Source organism: Pristiophorus japonicus, chromosome 10 (assembly GCF_044704955.1).
Source record: "Pristiophorus japonicus isolate sPriJap1 chromosome 10, sPriJap1.hap1, whole genome shotgun sequence".
In the NCBI taxonomy this organism is placed as follows: Eukaryota; Metazoa; Chordata; class Chondrichthyes; family Pristiophoridae; genus Pristiophorus; species Pristiophorus japonicus.
The window spans coordinates 131,882,528-131,894,697 of NC_091986.1; positions in this window are offsets into that span (position 1 = coordinate 131,882,528).

Sequence of the window (12,170 nt, forward strand, 5' to 3'; positions counted from 1 at the left end):
CACAAGCTTGGCGCTGAATAGCGCCCTTGATGGTAGGTGGTCCGAGGCTTGGTTGAGGGCAGGCATTGAGGGGGTCAGTGGTGCGCTGGAGTTCAGTGTGGGAGGTCAGGGTGATCACAGCCATGGTACTCACCACGCGCTGGAGGAGGAGAAGAGGACAGGTCTCCAGTGGAGAAGGAGAGGTCCAGTCGTCGCTGAAGGAGGAGGAGAGACCAGTCGCTATCGTGGAAGAGGAGACCCGGTCACTGTTGAGGAGGAAATTTACCTGTGGGAAAAGAAAGGTCCAGTATTAAACATTATAGGGCTACCCCACCTGACCCACCGACATCCCATGATGAGACCCCACCTGAACCACCTACATCCCATGATCAGACCCCACCCAACCTGACTCAATCGCTGTGGTGTTTTTTTTTCTGATTTAAAGGTTTGCATTGTGAATTTGTGTTGTTTGTCATTGCAACTATATCAAAAAGGCCAACAGATACCCCAATGGGTACAGGTAAAGCAAAGAGGAAGCATAGTTCATTGTCAATTGCCAAGAAAGTTGAGTTACTCCAGAGATTAGGTAGAGGTGCTTCAGTGAGAAGATTGAGTGAGGAGTATGGTGTTGAAATCTCCTCCATTTACGATATCAGAAAACAGAAATAACAGATCATGAAGTTTTATGCAGAAAGTGATGTTCAAAAGGAAATTAGTAAGAGAAAAAGTATGCATAAGCCGAAATGTGATGATGTGGATCGAGCAGTGATGGAGTGGTGGCGACAGAGGCGAAGTGAAAAGGTTCCTTTGTCTGGCCCAATGGTGGTGCAACAAGCTAAAATATTCCATGCACAACTGTGGATTGAAATGCCTTGCGAGTATTCTTCTGATTGGCTAGCCAAATGTAAAAGGCGTCATGGTATCAGACAATTGAAAGTTTGTGGTGAGAAAACCTCAGCAGATCATCAGGCAGCTGAAAATTGTATCGATGAGTTCGTCACACTAATTGCTGACGAAAACCTTTCGGCTGAGCAAATGTACAATGCCGATGAGACAGTATTGTTTTAGCGCTACATACCGAGAAAGACATTAGCAACAGCAGAAGAATCGCAGCCAGCAGGTGCAAAAGACACCAAGGATGGGTTGACTGTGCTTGCTGCTGCAAATGCGTCTGGGACACATACCGTATATACTCGCGTATCATGCGACTTTTGAAGACCTAAATTGTAACCTAAATTTGGGGGGTCGCATGATACGCGAGATACAAAATTTGCGGGTGTGAAGTGCTGGCCAAGATTAGGCTGTTAGGCTGTTAAGCAGACCGTATCCACGCTGAATCTCGGCAGGTATCTCCTGGGCTGATTGCAGCCTCTATTGTCGCTTGTACTGTATCTTTGCTGTGGTCTAGAGATCGCCACCCACAACTCCCTCTGAAGTTTGCTGCATTATTAGAGGCTCCATCTATCTCAGCCCATGCTTCTTTTACCCGCAAACACAGTAGAGGCTGTGGCTGAACGACGCTAGTCAAGCCAGCTGGAATGATTGCTGTATCGGTGTTCGATTCGCGAACAGCTTTCACAACAGAATCCACTTGATGTTTCATGTTAAGGTCTGTATTCGATCTCAAAAAAGTGACTCGCATGATACATGAGATATATGGTAAAATCATGTTTTGGGGATGAAAATTTAGGGGTCGCATGATACGCGAGATCGCAGGATACGCGAGTATATACGGTAAGTATAAGCTTATGGTCATTGGGAGAAGCCAGCGTCCAAGATGTTTCAAGGGCTTGAGAGTATTGCCAGTGCATTAATATGTCAATAAGAAAGCATGGGTAACCAGGGTAATCTTTCTTAACTGGTTTGACAAGTATTTTGTTCCCCAGATGTGTGCTCATTGCATGGAAGCTGGCCTTGAAGAAAACTGAAAAATATACTTGCTGCTAGACAATTGCTCAGCACATCCCAATGCTGAGCTTTTGGTAAAGGATAATGTCCATGTAATCTATTTACCTCTTAATGTAACATCACTGGTACAGCCAATGGACCAAGGAATTTTGAGATCAATGAAGTGTCTCTACAAAAACGAGTTTGAGGTGTTGCTTAGTGCTGTAAACAGCGGCATGGGAATAACAGCATTATCAAATGGTTTCTCTGTCAAGGATGCCATATGGGCAGCTGCGGATACATGGAACTTGATAACTACAGACACTTTGGTCATGATGTGACATAACATCTGGCCATCAATTATGTTTGCTGAAGACGACGCTGATGATGCCCCTCAGGACTTTCAAGGCCTTTGTGTGTCTAGCGAGAAGGCAATGATTGCTCGACTTTTAGAATATGCAAGAGGGCTGACTTGTGAAGCTGCGCAGGAATTGAATGAAGACGATGTCGACGAAGTCATGGACATAGACCATGATGCTCCTGTTGTGCATGCAGTGACAGCTGAAGAAATTATGCAGATGGTTTTGCATCCAGAAGAAAAGGATGAAAGCAGTGAGGATGACAATGCTGATGTTGATGCCTGTGATCAAGTCGAAAAAGTGCCCATTGACAAAGCAATCAATCTTTGTTAAGAATTAATTAATGCCTTAGAGCAACGAAGCTGCATAAGAAGTGAAGAGGAAATATTGCAGGTCTATAGAATTCGGGAAAAATTAGTCAAACAAAAGCCCAAATTATTTAAACAAATGACATGAGACAATATCTTTCAAAAGATGTCGCAGCAGAAGGCCCAAGACCTACAGCATTCAATTACAGCAGCCCAAGACCGAGAGCATGCAACTACCCTAGCCCAAGACCGAGAGCATGCAACTATCCTAGCCCAAGACCGAGAGCATGCAACTACCCTAGCCCAAGACCGAGAGCATGCAACTACCCTAGCCCAAGACTTACAACATGCAACTACCCTAGCCCAAGACTTACAACATGCAACTACCCTAGCCCAAGACTTACAACATGCAAGTACCCTAGCCCAAGACCGAGAGCATGCAACTACCCTAGCCCAAGACCTACAACATGCAACTACCCTAGCCCAAGACTGAGAGCATGCAACTACCCTAGCCCAATACCCACAACATGCAACTACCCTAGCCCAATACCCACAACATGCAACTACCCTAGCCCAATACCTACAACATGAAACTACCCTAGCCCAATACCCACAACATGCAACTACCCTAGCCCAAGACCTACAACATGCAACTACCCTAGCCCAATACCCACAACATGCAACTACCCTAGCCCAATACCCACAACATGCAACTACCCTAGCCCAATACCTACAACATGCAACTACCCTAGCCCAATACCTACAACATGCAACTACCCTAGCCCAATACCCACAACATGCAACTACCCTAGCCCAAGACCTACAACATGCAACTACCCTAGCCCAATACCCACAACATGCAACTACCCTAGCCCAATACCTACAACATGCAACTACCCTAGCCCAATACCCACAACATGCAACTACCCTAGCCCAATACCTACAACATGCAACTACCCTAGCCCAATACCCACAACATGCAACTACCCTAGCCCAATACCCACAACATGCAACTACCCTAGCCCAATACCTACAACATGCAACTACCCTAGCCCAATACCCACAACATGCAACTACCCTAGCCCAATACCCACAACATGCAACTACCCTAGACCAATACCTACAACATGCAACTACCCTAGCCCAATACCCACAACATGCAACTACCCTAGACCAATACCTACAACATGCAACTACCCTAGCCCAAGACCTAGAGCATGCAACTACCCTAGCCCAATACCTACAACATGCAACTACCCTAGCCCAAGACCTAGAGCATGCAACTACCCTAGCCCAAGACTTACGGCATGCAATTACATGTCGGGAGCCAGCAGGGAGTCGAGGAGGCGGAGCGGCAGCATGGTGAGGCCTACAAGAGGCCCAACAGTTGTGGAGCAGTATCGGGAGCCAGTAGGGAGCCGAGGAGTTGCAGCGGCAGTGTGGTGAGGCCTACAGGAGGCCCAACAGTCAGTGAGCAGCATCGGGAGCCAGTAGGGAGCCGAGGAGTTGGAGCAGCAGTGTGGTGAAGCCTACAGGAGGCCCAACAGTCAGTGAGCAGCGTCGGGAGCCAGCAGGGAGTCGAGGAGGCGGAGTGGCAGCATGGTGAGGCCTACAAGAGGCCCAACAGTCGGAGCGCAGCGTCGGGAGCCAGTAGGGAGTCGAGGAGACCAGCTGATGCAGCTGCAGCAGGGAGGCAAAAAAGAAGAAAGAAATCGAAAGGTGACGTCACAGCCAAGGGGGTAAGTGATTGGCTGGTGATTGGTGAGCACTTTTTCTTTTTCTTTTCTTTATCAGTAAGTAACCTTTAACATTATTGTTGCCAAATTAAGTAAATCTAAGGGTTAAGTCATGGCAGGAGAGCTCGGACACGTATTATGCTCCTCCTGTGCTATGTGGGAAGTCAGGTACACTTCCAGTGTTCCTGACGACTACACGTGCGGGAAGTGCATCCACCTGCAGCATCTGACAGACCACGTTGCGGCACTGGAGTTGTGGGTGGATTTACTCTGGAGCATTCACGATGCTGAGAATGACGTGAATAGCACTTTTAGTGAGTTGGCCACACTGCAGGTAAACGGTACACAGCCAGATAAGGGATGGGTGACCAACAGGAAGAGCAGTGGAAGGAAGGTGGTGCAGGGGTCCACTGCGGTCATCCCCCTGAAAAACAGATACACCGCTTTGGGCACTGCTGAGGGGATGACTCATCAGGGGAGAGCAGCAGCAGCCAAGTTCATGGCACCGTGGGTGGCTCTGCTGCACAGGAGGGCAGTAAAAAGAGTGGGAGAGCTATAGTCATAGGGGATTCTATTGGAAGGGGAATAGATAGAAGTTTCTGCGGCCGCAACCGAGACTCCAGGATAGTATGTTGCCTCCCTGGTGCAAGGGTCAAGGATGTCTCGGAGCGGGTGCAGGAAATTTTGAAGAGGGAGGGTGAACAGCCAGTTGTCGTGGTGCATATAGGTACCAACGATATAGGTAAACAACGGGATGAGGTCCTACAAGACGAATTTAGGGAGCTAGGAGCTAAATTAAAAAGTAGGACCGCAAAAGCAGTAATCTCAGGATTGCTACCAGTGCCACGTGCTAGTCAGAGTAGGAATCGCAGGATAGCTCAGATGAATACGTGGCTTGAGGAATGGTGCAGAAGGGAGGGATTCAAATTCCTGGGACATTGAAACCAGTTCTAGGGGAGGTGGGACCAGTACAAAGCGGACGGTCTGCACCTGGGCAGGACCGGAACCAATATCCTCAGGGGAGTGTTTGTTAGTGCCGTTGGGGAGGAGTTAAACTAATATGGCAGGGGGGTGGGAACCTATGCAGGGAGACAGAGGGAAGTAGAATGGGGACAGAGGCAAGAGATAGAAACAAGAAAAGTAAAAGTGGAGGGCAGAGAAACCCAAGACAAAAAGCAAAAAGGGCCAAATTACAGCAAAATTCTAAAGGGGCAAAGTGTGTTAAAAAGACAAGCCTGAAGGTTCTGTGCCTCAATGCGAGGAGTATTCGGAATAAGGTGGACGAATTAACTGCGTAGATAGCAGTTAATGGATATGATGTAATTGGCATCACGGAGACATGGCTCCAGGGTGACCAAGGCTGGGAACTCAACTTCCAGAGGTATTTAACATTTAGGAAGGATAGACAGAAAGGAAAAGCAGGTGGGGTGGCGTTGCTGGTTAAAGAGGAAATTAATGCAATAGTAAGGAAGGACATCAGCTTGGATGATGTGGAATCGGTATGGGTGGAGCTACGGAATATCAAAGGGCAGAAAACGCTAGTGGGAGTTGTGTACAGACCACCAAACAGTAGTCGTGAGTTTGGGGACAGCATCAAACAAGAAATTAGGGATGCGTGCAATAAAGGTACAGTAGTTATCATGAGCGACTTTAATCTACATTTTGATTGGGCTAACCAAACTGGTAGCAATGCGGTGAAGGAGGATTTCCTGGAGTGTATAAGGGATCGTTTTCTAGACCAATATTTCGAGGAACCAACTAGAGGGCTGGCCATTCTAGACTGGGTGATGTGTAATGTGAAAGGACTAATTAGCAATCTTGTTGTGCGAAGCCCCTTGGGGAAGTGTGACCATAATATGGTACAATTCTTTATTAAGGTGGAGAGAGACACAGTTAATTCAGAGACTAGAGTCCTGAACTTAAGGAAAGGTAACTTTGATGGTATGAGTCTTGAATTGGATAGAACAGACTGGCGAGTGATACTTAAAGGATTGACGGTGGATAGGCAATGGCAAACATTTAAAGATCACATGGATGAACTTCAACAATTGTACATCCCTGTCTGGAGTAAAAATAAAATGGAGAAGGTGGCTCAACCGTGGCTAACAAGGGAAATTAAGGATAGTGTTAAATCCAAGCAAGAGGCATATTAATTGGCCAGAAAAAGCAGCAAACCTGCAGACTGGGAGAATTTTATAATACAGCAGAGGAGGACAAAGGGTTTAATTAGGAGAGGGAAAATAGAGTATGAGAGGAAGCTTGCTGGGAACATAAAAACTGACTGCAAAAGCTTTTATAGATATATGAAGCGAAAAGGATTAGTGAAAAAAAATGTAGGTCCCTTGCAGTCAGATTCAGGTGAATTTATAATGGGGAACAAAGAAATGGCGGACCAGTTAAACAAGTACTTTGCTTCTGTCTTCACGAAGGAAGACACAAATAACCTTACGGAAATACTAGGGGACCGACGGTCTAGTGAGAAGGAGGAACTGAAGGAAATTCTTATTAGGCGGGAAATGGTGTTAGGGAAATTGATGGGATTGAAGGCCAATAAATCTCCGGGGCCTGATAGTCTGCATCTCAGAGTATTAAGGAAGCAGCCCTAGAAATAGTGGATGCCTTGGTGATCATTTTCCAACAGTCTATCGACTCTGGATCGGTTCCTATGGACTGGAGGGTAGCTAATGTAACACCACTTTTTAAGAAAGGAGGGAGAAAATGTGTAATTATAGACCAGTTAGCCTGACATCAGTGGTGGGGAAAATGTTGGAATCAATTATTAAAGATGAAATAGCAGCACATTTGGAAAGCAGTGACGGGATTGGCTCAAGTCACCATGGATTTATGAAAAGGAAATCCTGCTTGACAAATCTTCTAGAATTTTTGGAGGATGTAATTGGTAGAGTGGACAAGGGAGAACCAGTGGATGTGGTGTATTTGGACATTCAAAAGGCTTTTGACAAGGTCCCACACAAGAGATTGGTGAGCAAAATTAAAGCACATGGTATTGGGGGTAATGTACTGACGTGGATAGAGAACTGGTTGGCAGACAGGAAGCAGAGAGTTGGGATAAACGAGTCCTTTTCAGAATGGCAGGCAGTGACTACTGGGGTATCACAGGGCTCACTGCTGTGACTTCTGCTATTTACAATATACATTAATGATTTAGATGAGGGAATTGAGTGTAATATCTCCAAGTTTGCAGGTGACACTAAGCTGGGTGGCAGTGTGAGCTGTGAGGAGGACGCTAAAAGACTGCAGGGCGACTTGGACAGGTTAGGTGAGTGGGCAAATGCATGGCAGATGCAGTATAATGTGGATAAATGTGAGGTTATCCACTTTAGTGACAAAAACACGAAGGCAGAATATTATCTGAATGGTGGCCGATTAGGAAAAGGGGAGGTGCAATGAGACCTGGGTGTCATGGTACATCAGTCATTGAAAGTTGGCATGCAGGTTCAGCAGGCGATGAAGAAGGCAAATGGCATGTTGGCCTTCATAGCTAGGGGATTTGAGTATAGGAACAGGGAGGTCTTACTGCAGTTATACAGGGCCTTAGTGAGGCCTCACCTGGAATATTGTGTTCAGTTTTGGTCCCCTAATCTGAGGAAGGACATTCTTGCTATTGAGGGAGTGCAGCGAAGGCTCATCAGACTGATTTCCGGGATGGCAGGACTGACATATGAGGAGTGACTGGATCGACTGGGCCTGTATTCACTGGAGTTTAGAAGGATGAGAGGGGATCTCATAGAAACATATAAAATTCTGATGGGACTGGACAGGTTAGATGCAGGAAGAATGCTCCCAATGTTGGGGAAGTCGAGAACCAGGGCATATCGTCGAAGGATAAGGGGTAAGCCATTTAGGACTGAGATGAGGAGAAACTTCTTCACTCAGAGAGTTGTTAACCTGTGGAATTCCCTACCGCAGAGAGTTGTTGATGCCAGTTCATTGGATATATTCAAGGGGGGGGGGGGGTTAAAGGGATCAAGGGGTATGGAGAGAAAGCAGGAAAGGGGTACTGAGCTGAATGATCAGCCATGATCTTATTGAATGGTGATGCAGGCTCAAAGGGCCGAATGGCCTACTCCTGCACCTATTTTCTATGTTTCTATGTTTCTACCAGCCCAAGACTGACAGCGTGCAATTTTATCAGCAATTTCCACATTTGATAATCCTATTGTTGGTCCATCATCAGCCCCAGACATCATAGCTGAGCCCTCTACCTCAAGCACAACCCAGGCACCCCACCCACACATCCTTCCAACCACCGTCTGCCCCACTTATGTCACAAGTGGCAAGCAATGACCATCTGCAACAAGAGAGTGTCTAGCCACTCAACATGACATTCAACGGGATTACCATCAATGAATCGCTTACCATCATCATCCTAGGCAGTCCCTCGGAATCAAGGAAGACTTGCTTCCACTTTAAAAATGAGTCCTTAGGTGGCTGAACAGTCCAATATGAGAACCACAGTCCCTGTCACAGGTGGGACAGATAGTCGTTGAGGGAACGGATGGGTGAGAAAGATTTGCCGCACGCTCTTTCCGCTGCCTGCGCTTGATTTCTGCATGCTCTTGAAGATGAGACATACCATCAACATCCTGGGGATTACCATTGACCAGAAGTTTAACTAGACCAACCACATAAATACTGTGGCTACAAGTACAGGTCAGAGGCTGGGTATTCTGCGGCAAGTGTCTCACCTCCTGACTCCACAAATTCTTTCCACCATCTGCAAGGCACAAGTCAGGAGTGTGATGAAATATTCCGCACTTGCCTGGATAATTGCAGCTCCAACAACACTCAATAATTTTGACACCATCCAAGACATAAGAACATAAGAATTAGGAACAGGAGTAGGCCATCTCGCCCCTCGAGCCTGCTCCACCATTCAACAAGATCATGGCTGATCTGGCCATTGGACTCAGCTCCACTTACCCGCCCGCTCCCCATAACCCTTAATTCCCTTATTGGTTAAAAATCTATCTATCTGTGATTTGAATACATTCAATGAGCTAGCCTCAACTGCTTCCTTGGGCAGAGAATTCCACAGATTCACAACCCTCTGGGAGAATAAATTCCTTCTCAACTCAGTTTTAAGTTGGCTCCCCCGTATTTTGAGGCTGTGCCCCCTAGTTCTAGTCTCCCTGACCAGTGGAAACAACCTCTCTGCCTCTATCTTGTCTATCCCTTTCATTATTTTAAATGTTTCCTTAAGATCACCCCTCATCCTTCCGAGCTCCAATGAGTAAAGACCCAGTCTACTCAATCTATCATCATAAGGGAACCCCCTCATCTCCGGAATCAGCCTAGTGAATCGTCTCTGTACCCCCTCCAAGGCTAGTATATCCTTCCTTAAGTAAGGTGACCAAAACTGCACGCAGTACTCCAGGTGCGGCCTCACCAATACCCTGTACAGTTGCAGCAGGACCTCCCTGCTTTTGTACTCCATCCCTCTCGCAATGAAGGCCAACATTACATTTGCCTTCCTGATTACCTGCTGCACCTGCAAACTAACTTTTTGGGATTCATGCACAAGAACCCCCAGGTCCCTCTGCACCGCAGCATGTTGTAATTTCTCCCCATTCAAATAATATTCCCTTTTACTGTTTCTTTTCCAAGGTGGATGACCTCACATTTTCCGACATTGTATTCCATGTGCCAAACCTTAGCCCATTCGCTTAACCTATCTAAATCTCTTTGCAGCCTCTCTGTGTCCTCTACACAACCCGCTTTCCCACTAATCTTTGTGTCATCTGCAAAATTTGTTACACTACACTCTGTCCCCTCTTCCAGGTCATCTATGCATATTGTAAACAGTTGTGGTCCCAGCACCGATCCCTGTGGCACACCACTAACCACCGATTTCCAACCCGAAAAGGACCCATTTATCCCGACTCTCTGCTTTCTGTTAGCCAGCCAATTCTCGATCCATGCTAATACATTTCCTCTGACTCCGCGTACCTTTATCTTCTGCAGTAACCTTTTGTGTGGCACCTTATCGAATGCCTTTTGGAAATCTAATTACACCACATCCATCGGTACACCTCTATCCACCATGCTCATTATATCCTCAAAGAATTCCAGTAAATTAGTTAAACATGATTTCCCCTTCATGAATCCATGTTGCATCTGCTTGATTGCACTATTCCTATCTAGATGTCCCGCTATTTCTTCCTTCATGATAGCTTCAAGCATTTTCCCCACTACAGATGTTAAACGAACCGGCCTATAGTTACCTGCCTTTTGTCTGCCCCCTTTTTTAAACAGAGGCGTTACATTAGCTGCTTTCCAATCCGCTGGTACCTCCCAGAGTCCAGAGAATTTTGGTAGATTATAACGAATGCATCTGCTATAACTTCCGCCATCTCTTTTAATACCCTGGAATGCATTTCATCAGGACCAGAGGGACTTGTCTTCCTTGAGTCCCATTAGCCTGTCCAGCACTTCCTCCCTAGTGATAATGATTGTCTCAAGGTCCTCCCTTCCCACATTCCCGTGACCAGCAATTTTTGGCATGGTTTTAGTGCCTTCCACTGTGAAGACCGAAGCAAAATAATTGTTTAAGGTCTCAGCCATTTCCACATTTCCCATTATTAAATCCCCCTTCTCATCTTCTAAGGGACCAACATTTACTTTAGTCACTCTCTTCTGTTTTATATATCGGTAAAAGCTTTTACTATCTGTTTTTATGTTCATATAAAAATTTGTACAGTATATTCAGAAGCAGTTCAGTACATTTAGCTGCGGTCAGCAATCCCATACACTACATTTGGGTGCTGACAGCAGTTCCGTTCGATACATTTCCTTGCTTTTCAGTTCAAGTACAATTTGGTACAATACGGGATACATTGTAGTATATTCAACAAATTACATTACATGTGTCACTATACAGTACACGGAATGGGTGACGGTACATTTACATTTTTCTTTTCAACATGCATTACGAAACAGACCTTGCATTGTACATGGCACTACATAGGTGTTTACAGATCATGGTGCTCCATGTATACAAAAAAAAAGGAATTACAAGTATAGCCCGAGGGGAGTTTTGTACTGATTCCTGACCCCGGGTTTTCCGTGGCAGAAGGGCTTTAAACTGTGGCCCTTCCCCACCGTGCCTTTGCGGCGACTGCACCAATTTTAAGTGCATCCCTCAGACAAGGCAGCCTGCTTAATTGACACCTCATCCACCACCTTAAAAATTCACTCCTTCCATCACTGGCGCACTGTGGCTGCAGTGTGTACCATCTGCAAAATGCACTTCAGCAACTCGCCAAGGCTTATTCAACGGCACCTCCCAAACCTGCGACCTCTACCACCAAGAAGGACAAGGGCAGCAGGCGCATGGGAACACCATCAAGTTCTCCTCCAAGTCACACATCATCCTGAGCTGGAAATATATCACAGTTCCATCATCATCCTGGCACTTCCTCCCTAACAGCACTGTGGGAGTACCTTTACCTCACGGACTGCTGTGGTTCAAGAAGACAGCTTATCACCATCTTCTCAAGTTCAGTTAGTGATGGGCAATAAATGCTGGCCTTGCCTGCAACACCTGCAACCCATGAATGAATAAATATATATTTTTATTAGTTCACTCTATTCATTTACATTTCTCACCTACTAGTGCTAAGGTTTTTTTTGCTGCTGATTCTTATTTCTGTTGTCTGTGGACTTTCTTGCCTCTTTCCTCATACCTATGGTTGCAACTCCATCCCTCCTTTTACGCTATAGCAAGGCAACACTTGAAAGTGCTACCAGTCACTTGACTTGTGCAATCCAATTAAAGTGATAGATCCAAAATGACACCCCTGATAATGGCAGATTGGAATATCTAGGGAAATCAGGGATAGTATTAAAGCCAAGGAAGTGGCATACAAATTGGCCAGAAA